Consider the following 16039-nt stretch of genomic DNA (forward strand, 5'->3'; position numbering starts at 1 on the left):
ACTAACCCTTGGGAGTAGGGAGTTAATCAACAGGTTGGATTTGGTTCAGACTCAAAGTGGGTTCGAACCCGGACCTGACTTTGAGGCTATGTCACAAATCCACGAGGATGCGACGCAGATTCAACTCAAAAGTTTGAAATTTTTTTGGAAAAGATGAAAGAAGGACACAGATTTTTTTTTTTGTAATCAATAAAAAACTAATTTTGATATTTTAATGTTAAAAATTGTATTTTTATTAAAATAAAGCCTTAAATGTCCCACATGTCCACTCGTGTACTGTGACATAACTTTGAGCTGCTGGTATTGTGTCTGGAATCGGGTCAATCAGGTCCACTATAAGAACAATTATATCTGGGTTCCATAAGCATTACATGAATCAGACCTCGGCCATACTCAGGTAAAATAATATTTTTACATTGAATAATCAAACGATCGGACCCGAGTCTGGTATGAAATTTCACAAACTATACCCAACTTTATATATTAATTAAACCTTTTGGGTCCAACCCAAATTCTAATCAGACCTTTTTCATCACCCTGACTATATAGATATAGGCCTGAGTAAGGGTCGGGTCCGTGTCAAACCAGACCCGTTGTCACCCATAGGAGGAATGTAAATGGGTCGGGTAGACTAGACCCGACCTGGTTGCCCAACCCTGTTTATCGGGACCCCTTCTCACCGACTCCCTCGTGTCCTGCCCTCCTGCATACCCTACTTCCGACCAACGACCTCCGCCGTCGCCTGACCAAATCCCTCCGCCTCCGGCGTCTTCCGACAGGTATGCTCCTCTCTCTCTCCATTCTACATTGATGTGTAGAGACAACCATTAGCATCTCCTCTCTTTTCGTTGATCCATCTGAAGCATGCACAGCCATAGAGGCGCCCCAATTGCTCGATGAAATGTCTCTACAATAAGCGTTCTTTGCATGTTCAGAAATATGCCAAGCATTTAATAAAAAATTGCATTGTGTAGCCATTGACATTGCCTCGTCCAGATGCCGTTATACTCAGCAACGTCGTGCACAATTCCACCATGAATCTGAATCCTCATTGCAGGCATTCCATGCCATAGAGCACCCTTGTCTTGTACGCTTGAGCATAGAGAAAGAGGATGAGTCCCAACCTCGGGTGAGTCTTGGCTCTGTTGATGCCAGGTGCAGCATGATTACATCTGCCATCTCCAAGTTTCAGGTGGCTGCTAGACACCGAAATGGAAAGAGGGCGTGGCCCCCATCAACAAAAGAATAGACCATCTTTGACCCAGATGGAAAGAACTCAGGCTTCAAACCTACCAATAGTTGAATCCCAGTCGGTTCAGTTCGAGGTTACCGGACTAGGAAGCGGAAGCTAGAAGCGAGGTATTTTAAAATTTATAAGAAGCGAGAAGCCAGGAATCAATTTAAAAGCAAAATAGGAATAAAAAAGGATGTGATATGGGATCCAGTGGGAAGCAAAATACTAATACAATCTTAAAATCTAAAAATGATGGTTGCCAATTTAAAGAAAGTATATGCGAGGGAAGCGTGAAAGGAAACATATGGAAAACATGAAAAGAAAAGTAAGATAAGCGCATAGGAATCAGGAAAACAGGGAAGAAACGTGTGGGAAGCGTACGAGATTCCTATGAAGTTTGGAAAGCTAGGAGTTTTGTGCTTCCGAAAAGAGTTCCAGGAACCGTGTTTCGCACCTATCTATTAAGCATCCGATAACTCTGGTTCAATTATTGTTTGCCTCATTGATAGAAGCCATTGGATTCTTATTGAGAAAGGTCGAGTAAACTCTAGAGTTGTGAACAACAATGGCAAAATTGCTGAAAAGGCTCAGCAGGGCATGTCATCATTCTTAGACCACGGTGATGAGTGGTCAAAGTGCAATGAATTTGGATCTAGAAATATAGATTGTGCATATAATCTGTTTGGAGAAAGCAACACCCATCGCTCGGCACTCACCAAGTGATTGATGTGATTTTGCACACACAAAGAAATCTAAACAACACGGTGGGCAAAGGGACAGGATACAAATTTTTACTTGGGTAGCTGATGGTTTGTGCATCAACATTGTCTACTTGGGGCTTTTGCAGCGGTTTTAGATTTGAAACTACAAGCTCCAAACTCCATCATGGATGTGCACAAGGTGATTGTAGAAATGTCCGAACAATGTCTTTCCCATAGAAAACCAAGAAGCAGAGGATGTAAATGGGCAGCAAAGGATAAGCATAAATTTTGCAGATGGACAATTGAAAAACATCATGCTTTATGCAGGAAATGTAGGGGATCCACTACTGTGTGCCATGTGTTCGACAAAAGGCTTCAGAAAGAAGTAATTTCTAGAACCGCTATGATTCCTAGTTTTGATAAGTTGAGTGTTAATAATGTTGCTAAGGAAATCATTGGGCTAAATTTGGTATTGTCTTTGTCGGGCATATTGTTTAACTTTTTCTTAAATCTAGAAGTTGTTGGAATTGATGGGGACCTTGGAGTCAGAGTTGCCAGTCGAGGAAGCGGGAGCGGGAAGCGATACGGGAAGCGGAAGCGGGAAGCGAGGCACTTTCAAAAATTTAGGAAGCGGGAAGCGGGGGACCACTTAGGAGCGAACCGGGAAGCGTCTCGGAAGCGACATAGGAAGCGTCTCGGAAGCGACATAGGAAGCGAACCGGAAGCGACATAGGAAGTGAACCGGAAGCGACCTAAGAAGCTATAAATTTCTAAATTGTAAATTATAAGCTACAATGTTCTAAACTCTAAGTCTAACCTTAAAATTAACATAATCCACTACTTCACTTCATCATGCAAGATTCAAAATAAAAGTATACCAAAAAAATATTATAAGACCATGACAAAAAAGTAACATAAAAGTTTTTAAGTTGGACAACTCCAACTACATCATAAAAAAAAATAATAATTCAAGAGTTCATTAATCTGTCATCTTTCTCTTCCCCTTCAAGTCAACAATAGATCGCGAACTTTCTGCATCATCACGTGCATCTTGTCCTCCACGACCATGTCTTCTGCTCCTTCCTTCATTTCCTATAATGAATACGTTAAAAAGTTAAAATGTTCAAAAACCATAATTTAAAATATAAAAAACACAATATCAACATACCTTGCCTAGGTCTCCGGCTAAAGAAACGATCAATTCGACCATGAGGAACTGATGGTCGCTCTTGTATATCTGCAGTTCTACTAGCTCTGATGGATTGATTTGTATCCTCTTGAACTTCATTTGTACGTATAATTATTGGAGGTAATGGAGCTCTTGGTTGTGCATCTTTATGTTTGAATTTGGAAATAGTGCTTGATTGTTGTGCACTATCATCCAAATCTCTCCATCGCATATCCTCTAATCTCAACGTATTTTCTTCTACAATAGGAAGTTCTGGATTGATATCACATTTTCGACTAGGCCCTTCTTTATAGCGATTGTTGCACCTTTTATAACAAAAATATAAAATATGAATGTTAATAAACAATCAATGATAAAAAAATAGAAAAAAAATACCAAAACAAAAGTACAACACAGTTTAATTATACCTGTCAATCAATCGAAGATTGGAATGAATATACACTAAGGTATCAGCACGATCTTCATTGAGCCTATTTCTTTTAACATTGTGAATGTAACTATAGGTGCTCCACACTCTTTCTGCAGAAGATGTGCTAATAGGTTGAGATAAAACCTTAATGGCTAATGCTCTCAACTCCGGTGTATCACCACCATAAAAACGCCACCAATTAAGCACTGACATTGTAGGATTCAGTGCATTTATTCGTGCTGCATTTCGGCTAAATCTTCCACTTCTTGATGCAAAGGCCACAAGTTGTGACCTATAAAGTGTAGATAACTCTTCATTTCCAGAAGATATGACTTCAAGCGCAAGCATTGCACCGTCTAAGATATCATTATCCTTTTCTGCAAAAAAAAATGTTTAGTAACTATAACAAGAGAAATGCAAATGAAATAATAAAATAATTAAATCATTTAACTTTAAACTTTATTAAATAGATAGAATTAATTTTTTACCAGGAGAAACTCGTTTGACCCCTCCTGCTGCTGGGATTTTGAGATACTCCGACTCGTAATATTTTGGAGTAAGCATGTGGGCTAGACTATGGAGAGGCACATTCATTCTGTCCCATCTATTTGAGACAATCTTATGAATCTTTTCATATAAATCTGGTTGTCCTTTTAGATTGTCTTTGATTTCCCCCAACATGTTGTCCATGCCTTCATACACTTCACCAATTATAGGGCCTTCCTGATCACAAAATTTAATCATCTTATAGATGGGTTTTGTAATCAATAATGCTAAACGTACAGAATCCCAAAATTCTTCATCAAGAACAGTTGTTTCTGTTGTAACAGCCATTTTTTTCATAATTTCATCCGTGCATGATTGCTTCCAATCACTCCATCTATCTGAAATTACTGTGAGCCTTAAGCTCTCCCTCACATCAAGCAAGCGTTTCAAAGTAGTATAATGTGAAGCAAACCTTGTTTTTGCAATCTTTATTAATTCTAATTTTTCATTTCTTCTAAAGATTGCTAGTGCTTTTGAATGATTTGTGATATACTTCACAATTTCTTTACTCTGCAAATATGTTTCTCCCAACCAATGAAACTCATGTGCCAAATCCTTGAAGATCAAATTAAGTGTGTGCACAACACAAGGTGACCAAAAAATATACTTGTACGTTTGTTTTAATTCTTCACCTGCTAACTTGCAATTTGCTGCATTGTCTGTAATCACTTGCACTACATTAGAAGGCCCCACAAGTTTAAATCCCGTTTTCAAAAACTCGGCAATGTTTGCAGCTGACTGTTGGACATTAGAAAAATCGCTTGCATATAAGAACATCGAGCCAAAACAGTTTGAGGCAAGTATATTTATCAAGTGTTTGTTCTTGATATTTGTCCAACCGTCTGAGACAATGGAAACTCCAAACTCCTCAAACTTTTCTCGAAATTCATTTAACTCCCTGTGAACACACTCTTTCTCACTGTCAAGCAACGTTGTTCGCGCTTTTTCATATGATGGGGGTTTATATCCGGGCACTTTACTAACTGCAGATATCATCTCTTCCCAATATGGTGATCGAAGCACATTGAAAGGTATGCCATTTGCACACAAAAATCTGATAATTTTGTGATCTACATCATCTCTTTCTACCTTTTTAAAGGTATCACGAATATCAACTGTTTTTCGGCTTCCACTAGATGATGTAGTAATACTAATAGGCTTCTTTGGAGTATCAATTCTTGATCTCCTCAACTCAAATGCACTTAATGAAACCTCCACTCGACGAACTTGCCTCTTAATTTTTTTTGCCAATTCTGCATTTTTTGCAACTTCAGGGCAAAAGGCAATCCCAACACTTTGTCCTTTTGGAGATCCCATGAGATGTGCAAAAACTCGAGTATATGACCCATGATAAATATTTTTGCAGTGCCTGCACATAAAAACTTGGGTTCCACCTTGCTTTCCTTGCCCACTCTTCTTTTGTTTCAATACATGGCGCCATAACACTGTTGTTTTATGCATGCTAGGTGGTTCATCATCTTGGTCATCTTCAGAATAGTAGTCATCCAAGTCATATTCTTCTTCATCTTCCTCATCAAAACAATTTTCGTTTCGGTCCTCAAACTGATATGGACAAGCAGAAGACCTCTTCTTGCCCTTCCCAACACCACTAGATGATTCATGCTCCAAATTGTACAAAGAATCGTCATCGTCATCAGAATTATCGTGATCATAGCTTGAGATGGTCATTAATGAAGCAAAGAACATGCAAATATATCTGCATCATAAAAGTATCAGAATCAACCTAAAACACTTAAAAAAAGCTATTATTAACAGTAAATAATGGAGAGTGAAGAACACAAAGCATGGGGATGTAAACAAAAGACTAAGCTAAAAAAGGGGGGGAAATTACGTGCAATCTGACTATCACTGAACTAAATACTCAAACAAGCACTTCAAGTTCTAATAAGAAACAAACAACATAAATAACTGAGAATATAGAGAGCGAGAATAGTTTGATTGAACTGCTAAATCAGATCAAGAACATATAAATCCAGTTTTCTTTCAGGACTCCACTAAAGTTCAATACCCGACTCATTGGGAAATTCTCCAAAGTACCCATCAACTTAATTTTGCACAAATGGAGAACATTAAAGTGCTACCAGCCTTGGCAAACATTGATCTCTGAGACAATAGACTTAGAACTGAGGTTCTAAATCATTACAGTTATCTTCTTCATGATAATGTTCATTTACTATTTGTACCAGGCACCAGCTCACATCCTCCAGCAGCTCTCAGCCTCTCACTGTACATCGGACTGAAGAAATAGCTTTTAAAATGTGGGAACAGCACACTCAAATGCTCTCCAATAAAACAATAATATTGCATATTATACCCGTTATACACCAATTAGTAAAAAAATTATTCATCAGTGTAGAATACATTATATCATAAACAACTGAAGAGTTAAATAAGAAGCTACAGCACATCATGGCCAATGCAAATTAACAATCCAGCTATATCAGAAAAGTTTTGTGACGAATGCATACCATCTGTTTAGATAAGAAGTTAATATTACATTGCTTACGCTATCAATAGACTAGTATCATGGAGACAATAAAAAACAACCCACTGCTTCATGCAGAATGAATAAAAAAAACGGCTGCGATAATGAATCAGAAACTAAAAAAACTACAAACAAACCCTTGATCTACAGTAACAAAAAAACCCTTGATAGTTATGAGAAATAGACGAGTCAAAACATCGTCTGAAAAAAGGGAGAAAGGGGGGAGGACATAGGGCCACCCTCTGTCCCTATCGCCCACTGTGAGGAAAAGAGGGGGCGGAAGATAGAGGGTGTTCCTCTGTCTCCACCCGGCACCAGCACCATGAAGAAGAAGTGCGAGACATGGGGGGTGCCCTTGCCTCAGCCACCAGCAGCCATGAGAGAGTCACGGACAGATATACACCCCGAAAAAAAAAAACCCCGCGATAGATCTACACCGAGAAAGAAAAAAGAAACCCTTGAATTTGATCACTTTCCCCAAAACTACCCTATTGGATCCCACTGGTGGAGGGGAGCTCGCACGACAGAGAGATAGAGAGAGTGACAGAGCGTGAGAGAGGGGGATAGCATACCTGAAGGTGAACATCTTCATCTTCGGAAGTCGGTGGAGGCCACCGGAATTTTTTGAGGTCGCCGGAACTCGGAGCTCGCCGAAAACTCGAGAGAGAGAGAGAGAGAGAGAGAGAGAGAGAGAGAGAGAGAGAGAGAGAGAGAGAGGAGTCGAAACGCGTGAAAAAACAAAACCCTAAGCCCCTTTTGATTTTATTTTTTCACGGGTTTTATAAAATACCCATTTTAACCTCGGTAAAAAATATAAATTCATGTGTAAAAAAAAAAAATTAAGGGCAAACTCGACCTTTCCATAATAGCGTCCCTCTTTAAAGGGGTACGCGTACCTCTTTAAAGGGGTACGCGTACCCCTTTAAAAGGGTACGCGTACCCCTTTAAAAGGGTACGCGTACCCCTTTAAAGAGGTACGCGTACCCCTTTAAAGAGGTACGCGTACCCCTTTAAAGGGGGACGCGCTTCCTCAATTGAACCTGCGCTTCCCCTCGCGTTTCAGAAGCGCTGCGTTTCGCGCTTCTGAAACGCGTCCCGGGGAAGCGCGCTTCCCCTATTCTATAGGCGTTTCCGGTAACTCTGCTTGGAGTCCATGATAGTAAATTTGGTAGTGCAACCTTTTTCGATAATCTTGACCTCTCAGCTTTTGTTGTGGACCAAGGTTACCAGACTAGGAAGCGGAAGCGGGAAATAAAACGAGAAGCGGAAGCAAGAAGTGTGATATCTTAAAATTTTTAAGAAGCGGGAAGCGAGGAATCAATTTAAAAGCAAAATAGGAATAAAAGAGAAAGTGGTATAGGATCAAATGGGAAACAAAATACAAATCAAAGAAGAAAGAAATAAAAACTAAAATAAAAATTATTATTCTTAAAATTTATGATTTTGTAATGTAAGAATGAAATTCTTCTCAAATCTAAAGATGATGGTTGCCATTTTAAAAAAAGTACATGAGAAGTGAGCGGGAAGTGTGAAAGAAAGCACATGGAAAGCATAAAAAGAAGCGTGAGAGAAGCATATAGGAATCATGTAGGGAAGGAAGGAAGAAACGTGGGGGAAGCATAGGAGAATCAAGATTCCTATCAAGTTTCAGAAGTGAGGAGTTTTGTGCATCCGAAGCGAGTTTCGAGGAAGCGTGCTTCCCACCTATATATGAAGCTTTTGGCAACTCTGGTGTGGACTCAATCTCTTTTTTAAGTAGTGATTTTGGTTGGGAAAAAGAAACTAAAATCAATATGCAGCCTCACTATGTTACTGTGCTGGAAAATTCACTTGGACAACCTAAGGAATGTAATTCAACCCAAGAACCCGGAAAGGATCATGTCTCTTCTTTTGAAATCTTAATTCAGTTATGGAGACTGCACAACCAGGGTATTGAATTTCATTGGATTATTGTACTTGGTTTTCTTTCTGCCTATGAATACCTTTGGGATAGCAGTACGGCTGTAGCACCAAGTATGCAAGCTGCAGGGTTTAAGAGAAAATTTCTGATGGGCTGATGATGTGCGACTGCTTGATTTGATAAGGAAGCTTACTTATGCAATTGAAGCTGACCCTGAGTTCAGATGTTAAATGTGCAGCTTTAAAGAATAAGCAGGAAACTGCAGAGTGATACCAATGACTCACCTATGCACGGTGCTGCTGAAGTAGGTATTTTTGCTATGGGGATTGGTATTGTTCCCTTGCGACTTACAGTGTACAGTTGCGCTTAGAGTCTGTTTTGCTTTTGTTGAGTCTGATGTAAGCTGCCCGGTTCAGGTGAATCAATACCCTGAAGGGGCAGCCCGTATACTTGAACTGTAATGACCTGCGGGCAAAATTGTGAATGAAGTAAATGCGTTGAGCTTTCTTTTGTTCACCCTCGTTGTGATTGCTTCTTGTGATTGCAATTTCTCTCCCTCTATTCTTTCTTGCTCTCTTGCACTATGATTACAAGCTTCCGCGATCGGCAAACGAGCCGACGAGTAGGCTTGCGGCGGTGAAGAATGACCGTCGCGCTGCGCTGGCCCATTGAAGGAAATAGGCCCGTGACAAGTGGTATCAGAGCCCGTTCTCGTGCTGGGGAAGGGACTCCGGAGTCGGTGTCGACAGACTGCGATTTGTGAGCAAGACATCGTGGCGCCTTATCAAAACTTGCGCAACACCAAAGGCAAGGCAGTTGCTGAAGCTGAGGAGATGGGTTCACCTCGGGGCCAAGAAGAGTTGGCTGCAACTGTTAACAAGCTGGTGGAAGAAGTGACTTCACATGATAAAGCGATTTCACGCGCATGTGAATCATTCAATGGACTGAATGATGTGGTGGCGAGCCTGCAAGAGCAGGTAACCTTATTAATGGGGCAGGTCACTTCGTTGACGACTACAATGGCCGACTTGCAGACTGAAGTAGGGGAGCTTCAGTTGAAGAACCGTACGTTGCAGCAGACGGTGACCCTGAATGGCGGAAATGGTGAGAGGCCTTCAAGGATTGATGTGCCAAGACCCGCAAAATTCAATGGTTCTCGTGACAGCAAGGCCATTGAGAACTTCTTGTTCCAAGTAGAAGACTACTTGGATATCCAGAATGTGACCCTCGAAGATCTGAGGATTAAGGCTGCAGCGGCCTTACTTGATGGTGACGCTATCGCTTGGTGGAGGCGGAAGCGCAATGACATGGAGAGGGGTCAATGTGTGATAGACACCTTTGATGACTTCAAAATGGAGTTGCGCAACTACTTCATGCCAAGAAATGCGCAGAGACAGGCTTACCGGATGGTTCGTGAGCTCAAACACACTGGTTCGTTGCAAGACTATGTCAGAACGTTCCAGAAGCTTATGCTGGAGATACCTAACATGCCAGAAGATGACATGCTCAACTGGTTCATTGTGGGACTTCAGCCATGGGCACAGTCTGAAGTGGAAAGGAGCAACCCTCGTATTTTGGAAGATGCATATGTGGCGGCTGAGCGCTTAGTTGACACTCAGCGCAAGCCTTTCACCCCATCAACCAAAGTTGGAAGAAGCCTGACCACGGAGGGAAGAAGGATGAGCAGCGCGATGATAAAGGTGAGGCGTCGACACGCCATCAATCCGAAAAGAAACAGAACTTCACGAAGCATAACAACAACAACAAGGGTGCGGTTGTAACATGTTGGTTCTGCGGCGATAGACATATCGCCAGGCAGTGCCCAAAGCGCCTTGTAAAGGACGACGGGCAAGCCAATGCTGCACGGGAAGAATGCAGCGATACTGAATGCAGTGACACTGAGACCATGCAACCAAGGATAGGGGCCATGCGATCAATTAACGCAGCTAGAAGTTGCGCAACTAAGAACATGCACGTCAGTAAGGAACTTATGTACGTAGAAGTCATTATGAATGGAAAGTCTACTTCAGCAATGGTAGACTCGGGGGCCACACACAACTTTGTCTCGCGGGAAGAGGCAGAGCGGTTGGGCTTGAAAACTGGGCCAAAGCAGAGGACTATTAAAACAGTAAACTCTGAGGCCAAGCCCATCCTTGGTGAAGCAAGAGATGTGGCTACTCAAGTGGGGAGTTGGGTCGGCAAAGTCAACTTCTCTGTGGTGCCCCTGGACGATTTCAAGGTGATTCTGGGTATGGAGTTTCTGCGAAGCCAGAATGTTATGATGTTGCCAAAGTTTAACACGTTGACGATCATGGGGTCAGACCTGTCACACACAGTGCAGTGCCTTACGCAGAAAGGCAACTCTTCCGTGTTATCGGCAATGCAACTGAAGAAGGCTGTCAAGCATGGGGAGCAGACATTCTTAGTTGCAGTGCGTGCAGATGAAGGGAAGGTAGAAGCAACAGTGCCGCCGACCCTAGCCCCACTATTGGAAGAGTTTCAGGGGGTGATGCCCCCGGAATTGCCAAAACGTCTTCCGCCAAGACGTGAGGTCGACCACAAAATTGAGTTGACCTCGGGAGCGAAGCCTCATGCAATGGTTTCATACCGCATGGGCCAGCTGAGCTGAAGGAGCTGCGCAGGCAGCTAGACGAGATGTTGGACGCATGCATTGTTCGTCCATCAAAAGCCCCATTTGGTGCCCCGATCCTTTTCCAGATGAAACATAATGGCTCTAAACGGTTATGTGTGGATTACCGTGCTTTGAACAAGGTCACGGTGAAGAACAAGTACCCATTGCCATTGATAGCGGACTTGTTCGATCAGCTAGGCAGTGCTCGTATCTTTTCCAAGCTAGATCTGCGATCGGGTTACTGGCAGGTAAGGATTGTTGAAGGTGATGAGCCGAAAACAACTTGCGTCACCCGCTATGGTGCTTACGAATTTCTAGTAATGCCATTCGGGTTGACAAATGCTTCAGCCACGTTCACAACTTTAATGAACCAGATCTTCTACCCTTACTTAGACAAGTTTGTAGTAGTCTACCTGGATGATATCGTGATCTACAGTAGCAACATGGAGGAACATGTCGGGCACTTGCGAACAGTGTTTCAGGTGCTGAAGGAGAATGACCTCTGTGTCAAACGAGAGAAGTGTCTCTTCGGGCAAGAGGAGATCAGCTTCCTTGACCACGTTGTGGGGCGTGGTGTGCTGCGTATGGATGGGCAGAAGATAAGGGCCATCCAGAAATGGGTTCCGCCAAGCAAAGTGCCAGAATTGCGGTCATTCCTCGGTTTGGCAAACTATTATCGGCGTTTCATCGAAGGTTATTCCCTCATTGTTGCGCCTCTCACAGATTTGTTAAAGAAGAATCGGGTATGGCTCTGGACAGGAGCGTGCCAAGATGCCTTCGATGGCTTGAAGAAAGCCTTAGTGAGGGAGCCAGTGCTGCAACTGCCTGATCATTCGAGACCTTTTGAAGTCCACACTGATGCCTCAGACTTTGCCATTGGCGGAGTTATTATGCAAGATGGTCATCCGATCGCATATGAGAGTCGCAAGCTGAAGGATGCAGAGAGGCGTTACACAGTGCATGAACGTGAGATGACCGCCATTGTGTATTGCATCAGGACCTGACGACATTACCTTTTGGGTGCCGAGTTTGTCGTCAAGACGGACAATGTGGCTACGAGCTATTTTCAGACACAAAAGAAGTTGACGCCTAAACAAGCTCGATGGCAGATGTTTTTGGCTGAGTTCGACTTTGCCTTGGAGTACAAGGTTGGAAGGACCAATATTGTGGCGGATGCCTTGAGTCGTAGGGCTGAACTGGCAGCTGCGCGCGCGGAGTCTTCTGAAGTGCATTTGGAGGGTGCATTGCTGAGTCACATCCGCGAGGGTACGCAGCATGATCCGACCGTACAACACCTTGTTTCTCTGGCGCAGGCAGGGAAGACTCGGCGATTTTGGCTACAGGATGGCCTCCTCGTAACAAAAGGGGGACGCATCTTTGTACCACGGTGGGGAAGCCTTCGCCGAGAGCTACTCAAGGAGTGCCATGATACACTATGGGCCGACCATCCTGGTCAGGAGCGGACCTTAGCACTCCTTGAGCGCGGCTACTATTGGCCGCAGATGAGAGACGACGTTGAGGGGTATGTGCGGACATGCCTCATCTGCCAGCAAGATAAGGGGACAAACCAGAAGGTTGCCGGTCTCCTCGAGCCTCTACCAATTCCAGAACGTCCTTGGGATAGCATCTCCATGGACTTTATTATTAGTCTGCCGAAGGTAGAGGGCCTTAGTTCTATTTTGGTCGTGGTGGATCGTTTCTCAAAGTATGCCACCTTTATCCCAGCTTCCAAGGAGTGCCATGCAGAGAAGACTGCAGAGTTGTTCGTAAAGCATGTGGTGAAGCACTGGGGCGTACCAAAGAGCATTGTGAGTGATCGCGATGCTCGCTTCACGGGCAAGTTCTGGCATGAAGTATTTCGGCTACTTGGCTCTGATTTGCTGTTTTCAACAAGCTTCCATCCACAGACAGATGGGCAGACATAGCGCATCAACGGGATACTGGAGCAGTACCTTAGGTACTTTGTTAGTGCCAATCAGAAAAATTGGGTGAAACTCCTCGATGTGGCACAATTTTGTTATAATCTGCAGAAGAGCGAGTCTTCAGGCCACAACCCGTTTGAGATAGCCACGGGGCAGCAGCCACTGACCCCGCACACTCTTGCCGCACAAGAAAAGGGAAGGCCATCTTTCGCCTATCAGTTTGTTCGCGACTGACACGAGCAGAATGAGTTGGCGAAGGCATTCTTACACAAAGCGGCAAAGAGAATGAAGAAGTGGGCGGACAAACATCGTCGGCCCGCAGGGTTCCAAGTTGGGGACCAAGTGTTGGTGAAGCTATATCCTGGTCGCACAGGTATCTTCCGCGGGCGGCACCGCGGACTACTCAGAAAGTATGAGGGACCCTTCACCATCACAAAGAAGGTGGGCAAGCTGGCATACAAGCTGGAGTTGCCCCCAGACTTCAAGGTGCACCCGGTGTTCCACGTGTGCAACCTCAAGCAGTTCCATCCAGATGATGGAGACCCGAAACGCAGTATGCCACAATGCGCTCTCATCATGCAGAGGGCCCCGACAGCACAACGGGCCGAGAAGCACCTCAGTCAGATCCTTCACCACAAGGTCAACTACTTGGGGCAAGCGAAGAAATACTTGGTGCAGTGGGAGGAAACAACGGAACCAACGTGGGAGCCTGCATTTCGAATGAACAGCCGCTACCCGGCTGAAGTCAGGGCTTACCACAGAACAGATGGTGCCGAGGACGGTGCATGATTTGAAGGGGGAAGCATGTTCCCTTGCGACTTATAGTGTACAGTTGCACTTAGAGTCTGTTTTGCTTTTGTTGAGTCTGATGTAAGTTGCCCGATTCAGGTGAATCAATACCCCGAAGGGGCAGCCCATATACTTGAACTGTAATGGCCTGCGGGCAAAATTGTGAATGAAGTAAATGCGTTGAGCTTTCTTTTGTTCACCCTCATTGTGATTGCTTCTTGTGATTGCAATTTCTCTCCCTCTATTCTCTCTTGCACTCTGATTACAAGCTTCCGCGATCGGCAAACGAGCTGACGAGTAGGCTTGCGGCGGTGAGGAAGGACCGTCGCGCCGCGCTGGCCCATTGAAGGAAATAGGCCCGTGACAGGTATAGTCATTGTAGTTAAAACTGCTCTGAATGTGTTGATGAAAAACTACCTGGAAAATGTTACTGCAATAGACTACCGAAGGAAGAAACATTCATGTGTTTGTATGAGATACCTATGGGCTCTTGTCTGCAGCTTGGCGGGGATCCCAATTGTTGTAGGTGCACTGTTTCCATCAACTCCAATTGAATTTGTAGCTTGGGATATGTTGGGAACAAATGCTATTTGGTTTTTCTCTGCCTATATGATCATGAATTACTATAGTTGATGCCACCCTTGGTTCCTTAAAAGAGGAAACTAGTTTAGGGCATCTTCACAATGGCATTCCTAATCATGCAAGGTCACTATTGAAGAATCTCATCCCAATCTGGAAACTTTTGAATATGTTCTTTGAAGAAGATTATGGACTTCTATTTGAGCATTAGTTAGAAGAACTATAAAAAAATGAGCTGCTAGAGTATCTGCAGTTGAGCACTGGCAAATCTGTGAATGTTATTAGAAATATTGGAAACCTATGTCATATAGGTGCGGGTGAGGCAATGCGGCACTTTAAAAAAACTTGGGTGTGGGGGAGGATATATATATATATATATATATATAGGGCGCTCTGGGAGCGCCTACTCCCACCTAATAGAAGGTTCATTTTTTAATAAAAAAATTTGAGCTTTTTTCACTGATCAGACCTTATAGATTTGATCTACAATCATTATTTTGTGGAAAACAAGTTTTGGATCATGTGATTATGGCATACATGTAGGTAATTAGGATCTACAAAAATCAACAGCTCACAATGTATCAAAATTTCATGACTTGAAAAAACTTATTTGTATGTCCAAAAAACATAATCCAAAGCATGATTCCTATCGAATAAACTATGTTAAGTTCATCTATATGGTCTGATTAAGAGGTTGCAACCTACAACTGTGATTTCTAGTATGTGGGAGTAGGTGCTCCTAGAGCACCAGAGCATTACTTATATATATATATATTTACATTTAACAATTTTAACAGTTAACAATTAACAATAATGAAATAAAAACAATTATTAATTTTTCATCAATTCATCATGCATAAATTAATGCAATAAATCAAGTAACAATTTACAATAACACAACACAATTAAATTTATGCCAAGTAAAATAAAAAATATGAAACAATCAAATAAGTCAAATAAAAAAGAAATAAATTATACTAATAAAAGAAGCAAATAAAACACTGCATAACTGCATACCAAAAGTATATCATATACAATGTATATAACCATGAGCTAAAAAACCTATCATTAATTTTTTGCTTCATCATCAACTTCATATTCATCAAAAGAAGAAGGAACAATAGGATCATTAAAGTCCATGTTGAGGGTGTTTAAATCATGCTCCCTCCTTCAAGTCCCACTCCTTTGGGTTTACATCCCAAAATTTGGATGATCCTTGTTTGCATTATAAATTAAATTTGAAAATGTTAAGCACATGGTTACATGCATATTTAAATGAAAGAACTAAGAAATAACTAAGATAACAATTAAAAAATAGTACTTGTACTCCTCACTAGTTCACAAAATTAATCGAAGATTAGAATGAACAAAAACTAAATCCTCTGCACGCTTGCTAATGAGTTTTTTCGCTTGATGTTGTGAATTTGGCATACATGCTCCAATTTATTTCAGAACGCAATGATGTAGCATGTTGGGATAGCAACCTTAATGCAAGACGCTCGAGAAGTGTTTTTGATCCATATATTGACCATCTTGTGATAAAATCTATATCATCATCCTCTCTCACTAGTATTGCTTATCTCCTAAAGGAAAACTTTTCAAACTCTAGTGTGGCTTGCTTACTTTGTTATC

The 16039-nt window shown here is 42.4% G+C and overlaps 1 protein-coding gene across 1 annotated transcript in view; it reads left to right on the top strand.

Annotated features, from left to right (window-relative positions):
• The first annotated feature begins 658 nt into the window (after positions 1 to 658).
• LOC149818528 (uncharacterized) overlaps positions 659 to 16039 on the top strand; it is a 59391-nt gene continuing 44010 nt past the window's right edge. Inside the window, exon 1 of the mRNA XM_089985798.1 lies at positions 659 to 779. The gene's annotated coding sequence lies outside the window, so the exon portion shown is untranslated. The remainder of the gene's footprint in view (positions 780 to 16039) is intronic.

This window comes from Nuphar pumila, chromosome 13 (genome assembly GCF_984573655.1).
Source record: "Nuphar pumila chromosome 13, dmNupPumi1.hap1.1, whole genome shotgun sequence".
In the NCBI taxonomy this organism is placed as follows: Eukaryota; Viridiplantae; Streptophyta; class Magnoliopsida; order Nymphaeales; family Nymphaeaceae; genus Nuphar; species Nuphar pumila.